The 9406-nt window shown below is 35.7% G+C and overlaps 1 protein-coding gene across 2 annotated transcripts in view; it reads right to left on the reverse strand.

Annotated features, from left to right (window-relative positions):
* The window catches only part of LOC122247738 (nephrin-like), a 481778-nt gene that overhangs the window by 130871 nt on the left and 341501 nt on the right, over window positions 1–9406 (reverse strand). The gene's annotated exons all lie outside the window — the stretch shown is intronic.

The raw sequence follows: 9406 nt of genomic DNA on the forward strand, positions 1-9406 counted from the left end.
AGATGATGGGAAGAGAAAAGGGGAGGAGGAGAAGGGGAAAGGGGAAGAGGAGAAAGAGGACAAAGAAAGGGGAGGAAGAAAGGGAAAAAATAAAGAGAGGAGAAGAAATACATGATAATGGTAAGAAAGGGGAAAGAGGGGACAGAAAAAAAAACGAAAAAAAGAGTGTACGGGAAGAAGGAAAAGAGAAAGGAAAGAGAAAGAGAAGAGGAAAGAATAGAGAGGATTGGAAAGAAAGGCGAAGAAGGGGAAAAATCCGAAAGAAGGGGCAACGGAGGAAGTAGAAAAGAGAGAGGAAAGAAGGAATATGGTGAAAGGATATACAAAAGAGAAAGATAGAAAGCGAAGGAGGAGTAAAACGAAGGAGAGAAGACCGATGGTGAAAGAAGAAAAGCGAATGAGGACAAGGAAGAATCTTAGAAGGAGGGGGGAGGGAGGGGAGGGGGGAGGGGGGAGGGGCGTGGCCGAAGGAATTTTATGCGAATTTTTGTCACTCGAACGACCGAGGGAGAGATAGATAGATAGAGAGAGAAAGAGCGAGAGAGAGAGAGAGAGAGAGAGAGAGAGAGAGAGAGAGAGAGAGAGAGAGAGAGAGTGAGAGGGAGAGAGAGAGAGAGAGAGAGAAAGAGAGAGAGAGAGAGAGAGAGAGAGAGAGAGCGAGAGTCTGAGTGAGAGAGCGAAAGAGTGAAAAGGAGATGATGAAGACAGGAGAGAGACAGAGACAGATTAAGGATATACCTCCTTTATTCGTTAAAAGAAACGAAAAAAGGAGGAAGAAAGAAAGTAGAAAGAAGGAAAGGAGGTTGAGAAGTAGATCAAAGAGAACAAAAAAAAAAAAAAAAAAAAAAAAAGGGACAAAAACAGGAAGAGGAAGAACAAGTACAAAAAATAAGAAAAAAGAAAAAAAAAGAAACAGAGAGGCTATCACGTGAAAGACACTCAAGGTTACAAGAGGGATGAGGGATGGGGAGGGGGAGGCGGTAGGAAGGGGATAGAGAAGGGGGGAGGGGAGGGATGGGGAAGGGGGAGGGATGTGTGAGTGGGGAGAGGAAAAGAGGGGAAGGGGAGGGAAGGATGTATGAGGAAGGGTAGAGGGGGGAGGGGAATGGTTGTAGGGAAGGGGGAGGGGGGAAGGAGAAGACTGAGGATTGAGGAAATGTGTGGTGGTAAAGGGGAAGGGGGAGGGGGAGAGGAGGGGAGAGAGGAGGGAAAGGCGGAAGTGGTTGAGGAGGGGAAGAAGGAGGAGGGAGAAGAGGGGAAGTGGGAGATTATGAGTGGGAAAAGAGGGGGAAGATATGGGGAGAGGAGGGGAGAGAAGAGGGGAAAGATGAGGGGGAGGGGAAGAGATAGGGAGAGGAGGGGAAGGAGGAGGGGAAGGGGAAGGAGGAGGGGAGAGAAGAGGGGAAAGATGAGGGGGAGGGGAAGAGATAGGGAGAGGAGGGGAAGGAGGAGGGGAAGGGGAAGAGATGGGGAGAGGAGGGGAAGGAGGTGGAGGAGGGAGAAAAGGAGGAGGAGGAGAAATAGGTAGACGTAGCGTGAGGTGTCAGAAGAAGAGGTATGGAAGAGAAAGCAGGAGCGGAAGAGAAGGGAGTGTGGGAGGGAAGTGAGGGAGATGAGAGAGAGAGTGTGTGTGACAAGGAGGAGGGAGAGAGAGAGGGGAGACGAGAGAGTGAGAGAGTTGTTGAGAAGAGAGAGAAGAGAGAGAGAGAGAGTGAGAGAGAGAGAGAGAGAGAGAGAGAGAGAGAGGGAGAGAGAGAGAGAGAGAGAGAGAGAGAGAGAAAGAGAAAGAGAGCGAAGAAGAGAGAGGAGTAGGGCGCGGGGAAGGAAGAGGAGAGAGAAGAGTAGAGGGCGGGGGAAGAGGAGGAGGAGAGAGAGGAAAAGGGGGCGGGGGAGGAAGAGGAGAAGAGAGAGGAGTAAGGGGGCGGGGGAGGAGGAGGAGAAGAAGAGAGAAGAGTAGGGGCGGGGGAAGAGGAGGAGGAGAGAGAGGAAAAGGGGGCGGGGGAGGAAGAGGAGAAGAGAGAGGAGTAAGGGGGCGGGGGAGGAGGAGGAGAAGAAGAGAGAAGAGTAGGGGCGGGGGAAGAGGAGGAGGAGAGAGAGGAATAGGGGGCGGGGGAGGAAGAGGAGAAGAGAGAGGAGTAAGGGGGCGGGGGAGGAGGAAGAGAAGAAGAGAGAAGAGTAGGGGCGGGGGAAGAGGAGGAGGAGAGAGAGGGGTAGGGGGCGGGGGAGGAGGAAGAGGAGAGAGAGAGGAGTAAGAAGCTCCTCGCAGGCTATTACCGCCCCCCTTGCCAGTGTGTTTCTCGGGATTATAAACACGAGAGAAAAATCATATGAAGAGGAATGAAAACATGGAGATGATAATGATGATGATGATGATGATGGTGATGATGATGCGTTTGGAATTATGATAATGCTGCTCTCTCTCTTTCTTGTTCTTTTCTCTTTATGACTTCCTTCTAAGCTGTATCTGATGTGTTTGTCTGTGTGGGAGGGGGGCGGGTTGGGGGGGCTGTGGGCGGTTCGGGGGGGGGAGGCGGGGGGGATGGGAGGGCGGGGTGTTATGTGCGGCTGCGTCCGGTAGTGGGCTCGGTGGGGGTGGCTTTTTTTTACGAGGGTATAGGGGGCGTCGGGCGGGTGGTGACGCCTAGGGTGGGGGTGGTAGAGAGAGAGGCGAGGGGCTGGGGAGAGAGGATAGGGAGGGACCCGGGGTTGCGCGCGTGGTTATCGCTTGAAAGCGGCGACGGCTGGGGATAGCCCCGGAAGGGGGGGGGTTATGCTTGTTTATGAACGGTTTTAGAATGCGCCCGCTGTTCTGCGGTTTAGATGTGGCCGTGTTTGTGAGCCTTTCTTTGTTATTATGCATTTGTGTGGATTTATTTGCCTGTTGATTTGCAGAGCCTTTGCAGAGCCGCTGTGTGTGTGTGTGTGTGTGTTTGTGTATTCTTCGACGGTGTTGTGTGTGTTTGTGTGTGTGTGTGTGTGTGTGTGTGTGTGTGTGTGTGTGTGTGTGTGTGTGTGTGTGTGTGTGTGTGTGTTTGTGTGTGTGTGTGTGTGTGTGTCTGTGTGTGTGTGTGTGTGTTTATGTGTGTGTTTGTGTGCGTATTTGTGTGTGTGTTTGTCTGTGAGTATGTTTGTAGATATTCACGTGTATGCATATATGTGAGCGCCCGTACATGTTCATAGAAAAAAAAATGTCTATACACTTTCATACAACAGCCTATATGAATAACATGTCCCTGTAAATACACGCACAAATACTCAAATCAAAATATATACCACTATGTACGTACAAGCCTCGATACTTACATTATGATACCACAGTACCCGCTGGACCTCTGCGAGGTTCGTTTAGTTTAATTTGGTTGGCATTGATGCCACCCTTTTCCCCCCCCCCTATGCACTCGAAGTAGACGTCATCCCCTTCCTTTATATTCTCCGGGTCTAAACTGCTGCCCATCTGAAGGGTCACCACAGGTTTGTCTGGAGGAGGAGGTGGAGGAGGAGGAAGAAAATAATTTTAGTTGATAATTTTGAAGGATTAGATATATTAAGAAAGAAAAAAATAAGTAGAGAGGCAAAGATGAGGTAAAAGGGGGGGCTTGTAAGAAATGAATTTAAGGTTTGCTTAAGGTGGATTCTTCGCTATTTGTAAAGACGCTTGCAGCTGCAATCATTGAAAATAAGATAATGAATTGGGCAATTTTTTTTAACGGCCAATTTTGGCCAATTTGAAAGACCAAAGTTCAAATTACTTCCGGATCCCACTTACACCATATATATACAAATGATTATTCAGATTTTCTCCCAAGAAGCAACCATCTCTCCACAACAGAAACAGAACACAAAACGAAAACAATAAACTCAATCTAACGCAAATCATACCCAAATTCTACTTCCTAAAGCCCGCCCAAAAAATTCTCATACCATAATTAACCATATATTTTCTTATTAATTAGCCCGGTCTGGTGAAGGCAAGATCCTCTAAAGGCCTTAGAAGAGATGTTTTAGTTAGTTTATTAAGCCACTGCGTTACCAATGGCTTTCTCAAGCCCATAGGATTAAAGGATCTTTGTTACTGTTTGCTCCCGAGCCTACACGACCGGGTTAGGGTAAATGAATGTGTGTGTATTTACTGGGGGTTGGTTACTATGGGGCTTTCATAGCTGATATGCATATGTGTTACATGTGCATATATTGCACAACACGCATCGCGTCCTTATATATCAATTACTCATGTGCTACACAGACGTTAAGTACGTGTGTGTAGATTACATATGGTGTATGTATGTAATATGTATACGGTGATATATTATATTTGCAATTGCCAGGCCAATACCTTGCAGGCTCTTGTTATTACTGTCATTGTTGCAATTATCATTACTATTGTTATTATCTTTGTTATTATCATTATTATTACAATTATTATGATTTTTATCATTATCATTTCTATCATTATTCATCATTGTTATCATTATGAATATAATCAAAATTATTGTTATTACTATCATTATCTATATCATTGTCATCATTATTATTTTTATATTTGAAGTCATTATTACGATTATCGTTGCTTACTGTTATTATCAAATATTTACTCATCATCATTATCATTATTATGATAGTGATGAAAAAGATAATAATAAAAGTAATGATTTGATGGACGGACAATAAAACAATAATTTATAATTTTTCCCCGGCATAGATAATAGCAATATGATTTTGATAATGATAGTAAAACAAGTGATATTGATAATCGATGATGAATAATGATAATGTCGGTGAATAAATAATAAGTTAATAAATTAGTGGACATAATAATAACAATATTACTAAAATGATAATGATCATATTGATAATAATAATTATGATAATAATTTGAATAATAGCCATTATAAAAATGACAGTAACATTAGTAATAACAACAGTAATGATTCTGCTGTACCTAATAATACCAATGATAATAATAAAAGAAATGATAATATCAATAGTAATAATATTTAAGTTAATGATAGTGATGAGGATGATATTGAAAACAACTATAATGATAATAGGAATAACAATAGCTGTATGATATTATTACTGAGGATAACTATCATCACTGTCATTATGATAATTTTGTTCAATGATTAACATAATTTGTTGGTAGTATTATCACCACATACACCATCAAGCGTATGTGCATTCAAAGTATAATCCATCTGGATGTACTCTATTATTAACATCATCATTATTATCATTATCATAATCATCACTATCATCCTCATTATCATCATCACCATAATCATCACCACCGTCATCCTTATTATCATCACCACCATCCTCATTATCATCACCACCACCACCATCATCATCATCACTATCACCTTCTCTACGAACTGAACTAAAAATAATTTTTTTCAAAAAAATCCCAAAGAAGAGTAAGATCGCCCGTCCTTCCATCACGCCTCCAGAGCCATCTAGTTGTCGAAATCCTTATTATGAAAAAGGGGATCCTTCGCCAGGAGATTCCGTGCACGGCCCTCGGTAACGGGTTATGCGTTTTCTTTGAGTAGTTGTTCCCCGTCTCGCTCACGGCCGCCCCCCCTCCCTGCCTCCTCGGGAGTTTTATGGACTATTCATGAATAATTAAAAGACTAAGTTTGCATACCGGCGACAAGAGTATGTTCAGGGGGGAGTTTGGGAAGGCGAGGCCGGAGGGGGAGTGGGAGACGGGAGGGAGAGGTGGGGGGGGGGGGGGGGGGAGGGAGGGAGGGAGGGAGGGGGGATAGGGGGATGGGGTCTTCTACCCTCCTTTTGCCTCCCTTGTTCCTCCTATGTCACTTATTTTTTGTCTTCTAGTGGGATTTTTTTTTTTTTCTCTTTGATGGTGGGCGGGGGGCAGTGGGCGGGCTTGTTGGCATTGTTACGTGTTCATCGGTCAGATATATGAAGAGAACCGTGGAGAGAGAGATAATGACGAAGCTATCTCCCTGTCTATACATTTATCTATACATCTTTCTATTTGTCTGTCTGTCTATCTATTTACTTACGTATAGTATGCATGTGTCTGTTCCTGTGTGTGTGTGTGTGTGTCTGTGTGTGTGTTTGTACTTGTGTGTTTGTATGTGTGCGTATGTACATTTCTATCTATTCATCTATCTACCTCATTTCATCGACTTCTACGACGTCTGTTTGCCTATCAATAGAGTTTAGGGTTTATTGATATATTGAGTAGTTATATTTATAGATATATAGAGTTGATATAGTTTAGTGGGAGATGTTTTACGTATTTGGTGTTTATTTATGCATTAGTAGATATATATTATAGAGGTGTGGGAGTCGTTTATATATGTGTATATATTTAGTTATATATTGGTAATATAGATTGTTGAAAGAGAGGGAGTTATGTATAGGTTGTTTAGTTATATAAATTTTTTGTTATATATAGTATAGATTGAGATATAGATTTTTATTTATGTTCGTTTCACACTATTTAGTGGGGATACATATTATATGGAGAGATATTTATTATTTAGTTATATATATATTGTTTTATATATATTTAGTTGTTTGTATTTATATACTTATTAATATATTTGAATTGTTGTCTTGTGTATATATATTGATATATAGTATATATATATATAGTTATATTTATATATCTGTGGTCGTAACTGATTTTTACTTTCAGTTATATTTATATATAGTGTGTGATAGTGGATATAGCTATATATATATTATAGTTATATATATATATTATATTATATGTTGTGTATTGTATTTATATATGGTATACATAGTAAAAGATTGTTTAGTATGTATAGTATATATATATATTTAGATATATTTTATATATTTATGTTTATATATTATAGTTATTGATATAAAGATATTCTGGTAGTATATTAAATATATAATTAATATTGAGTGATAGTATATTGAGATATATATAAATATGTATATTGATTATATAATATATTTATTATTATATATAAAATATATATATATTATATATATATACAGTATATATATATATATATTGAGATCTATATATATATATATATATATATTTTGAGATATACTGTTGCATATGCAATTTATAAATTAGTTTATATATTATATATATATATATAGTTGTATATTGTTATATATTTCATTCATATAGTTATATATATATATATTTATATAGTATATCTTATATATATATATATATAGATATATATGCATATATATGTATATTAGTTATATATATATTATTATATAGTATTATATATTTATATTATTATTGATATATAATATATATATAGATTTATATTCATATGTATATATAACATATGTAGTTATTAGATATATATGATATATATATCAGAATATATATATTATATACTTATATATATTGATAGTATATATATATTATATATTATTTATAATTTTTAATATATATATTAATATATATATGTATGTATGTATATATAATTATATATATATATTATATATATATATTATATATATATAAATATATTATTTTTATATTATATATATATAGTATATATATATATATTATTAATATATATATTTTTTGTTATATACATCTAATATACAATATATGTATATGTTATATATATATATATAATTTTCTATATAATATATTTTATATATATAATATTATATATTATAGATTGATTATTTATATATATACTATATTAATATATATCTCACCATATATATATATTATTATATATAATATATTGTATATATATTGTATATATATGCCCCACATATATATATTATATATTATATATTATATATAATATTAATATATATATATGTATATATATATATATATATATATTTATTATTTTATATATTATATATATGTATATTACTAAATCTTATAAATATATATATATATAAATATAAATATATATATATATATATTATATTATATATATTTTTATATATATAAATGTATGCATATATATATATTAGTATATATATCTATATATATATATAATATATATATATACTATATATATATATATATATCATATACAATATATATATAATATATTTATATAATATATATATATATATATATATATATATAAATTTAAATGTATGCACTATAATTATATAATTATAATATCTTATTATATATCTAAATTATATATATTTTTATATATAATACATAATATATAAATATATATATATTTATTTTTATATTATATATCGATATTATATGATCTAAATTGTATATATTATGATCTTTCTATATCTATATATATAAATTATTATTATAAATATATTATATGACATTTGTATGATATATATATATATATTATATATAATATATATTTTAATACATATATATATTATAATATTTATTTATACATAATATAAATAATATATATATATTCTATATATTATATATATATATTTATTATATATATTTACATATATCTTACAAATATCACACCCACGTAAAAAGTCACACACAAGCACGTCTAATCTACCTAAATGAAGGAGTATTTCAAGCAATTTCGTGAGTTACAGCTGTACTTCCTTTTCACGAGGTAAAGTGAAGTTATCAAATTGTCTAATTCAATTCGGCATTAATTTCGTCACAAGAATTATGGGCGAGGACGCGAACCTTAGTGTGGAAGCTAAGTTTGTTAAGTATTTTTTTGATTTTTAAATGTTATTTCTATTAGGGATTAAGCTAATGGGATTGGGAGAGGAATCGGTGGTGTTGGTGTGTGGGCGGGGTGAATATTTCTTATTGGTTTAGAATACAAGGATGATGGTGTACACTAATTGTGACGAAAAACGTTGGGTTATTTTGGGGTGGTTGGTTGTATTGTGTTATTTTTTGTTTGTTTTATGTTACTTGATGTGTTTAGATAAACTTAAACTTATTTGTCTTAACGGATACACATGTACAACCAAAAACAGATATTGTAACAGAAAAAACAAACACACCGCAAACCATTTCACCAAGAGACAAAAGAGAGGAGAGAGAGAGTGAGCGAGAGTGAGAGAGTGAGAGTGAGAGGAGGAGGAGAGGAGAGAGGAGGAGTGTGAGAGTGAAAGTAAGAGATAAGTGAGAGGGAGGTGAAAGAAAGAGATAGAGAGGAAGAGATAGAGGAAGGAGAGAGGAGGAAGAGAGAGAGAGAAAGAGAGAGAGAAAGAGAGGATCAAGATCAGAGCAGAACGAGAGAAAGAGAGAGGAGAGGAGGAAAAGAAAGAAAGAAAAAGAGAGAGGAGAGCGGACAGCGAGAAAAACACAAAGAGAGAAAGAAAGAGAGAAAGAAAGAAGAAAGAAGAGAAAAAAAGAGGAGTGAGAAGAAATAGGAGAAGAATCAAGATGAGAACGAGAGAGAAGAAAGAAAGAAAAGAAAAAAGAGAGAAAAAGAGAAGAGAGAAGAGAGAG

The sequence above is a fragment of the Penaeus japonicus genome, unplaced genomic scaffold (genome assembly GCF_977035675.1).
Source record: "Penaeus japonicus unplaced genomic scaffold, GWHDUDI00000001_assembly GWHDUDI00000011, whole genome shotgun sequence".
Lineage (NCBI taxonomy): Eukaryota > Metazoa > Arthropoda > Malacostraca > Decapoda > Penaeidae > Penaeus > Penaeus japonicus.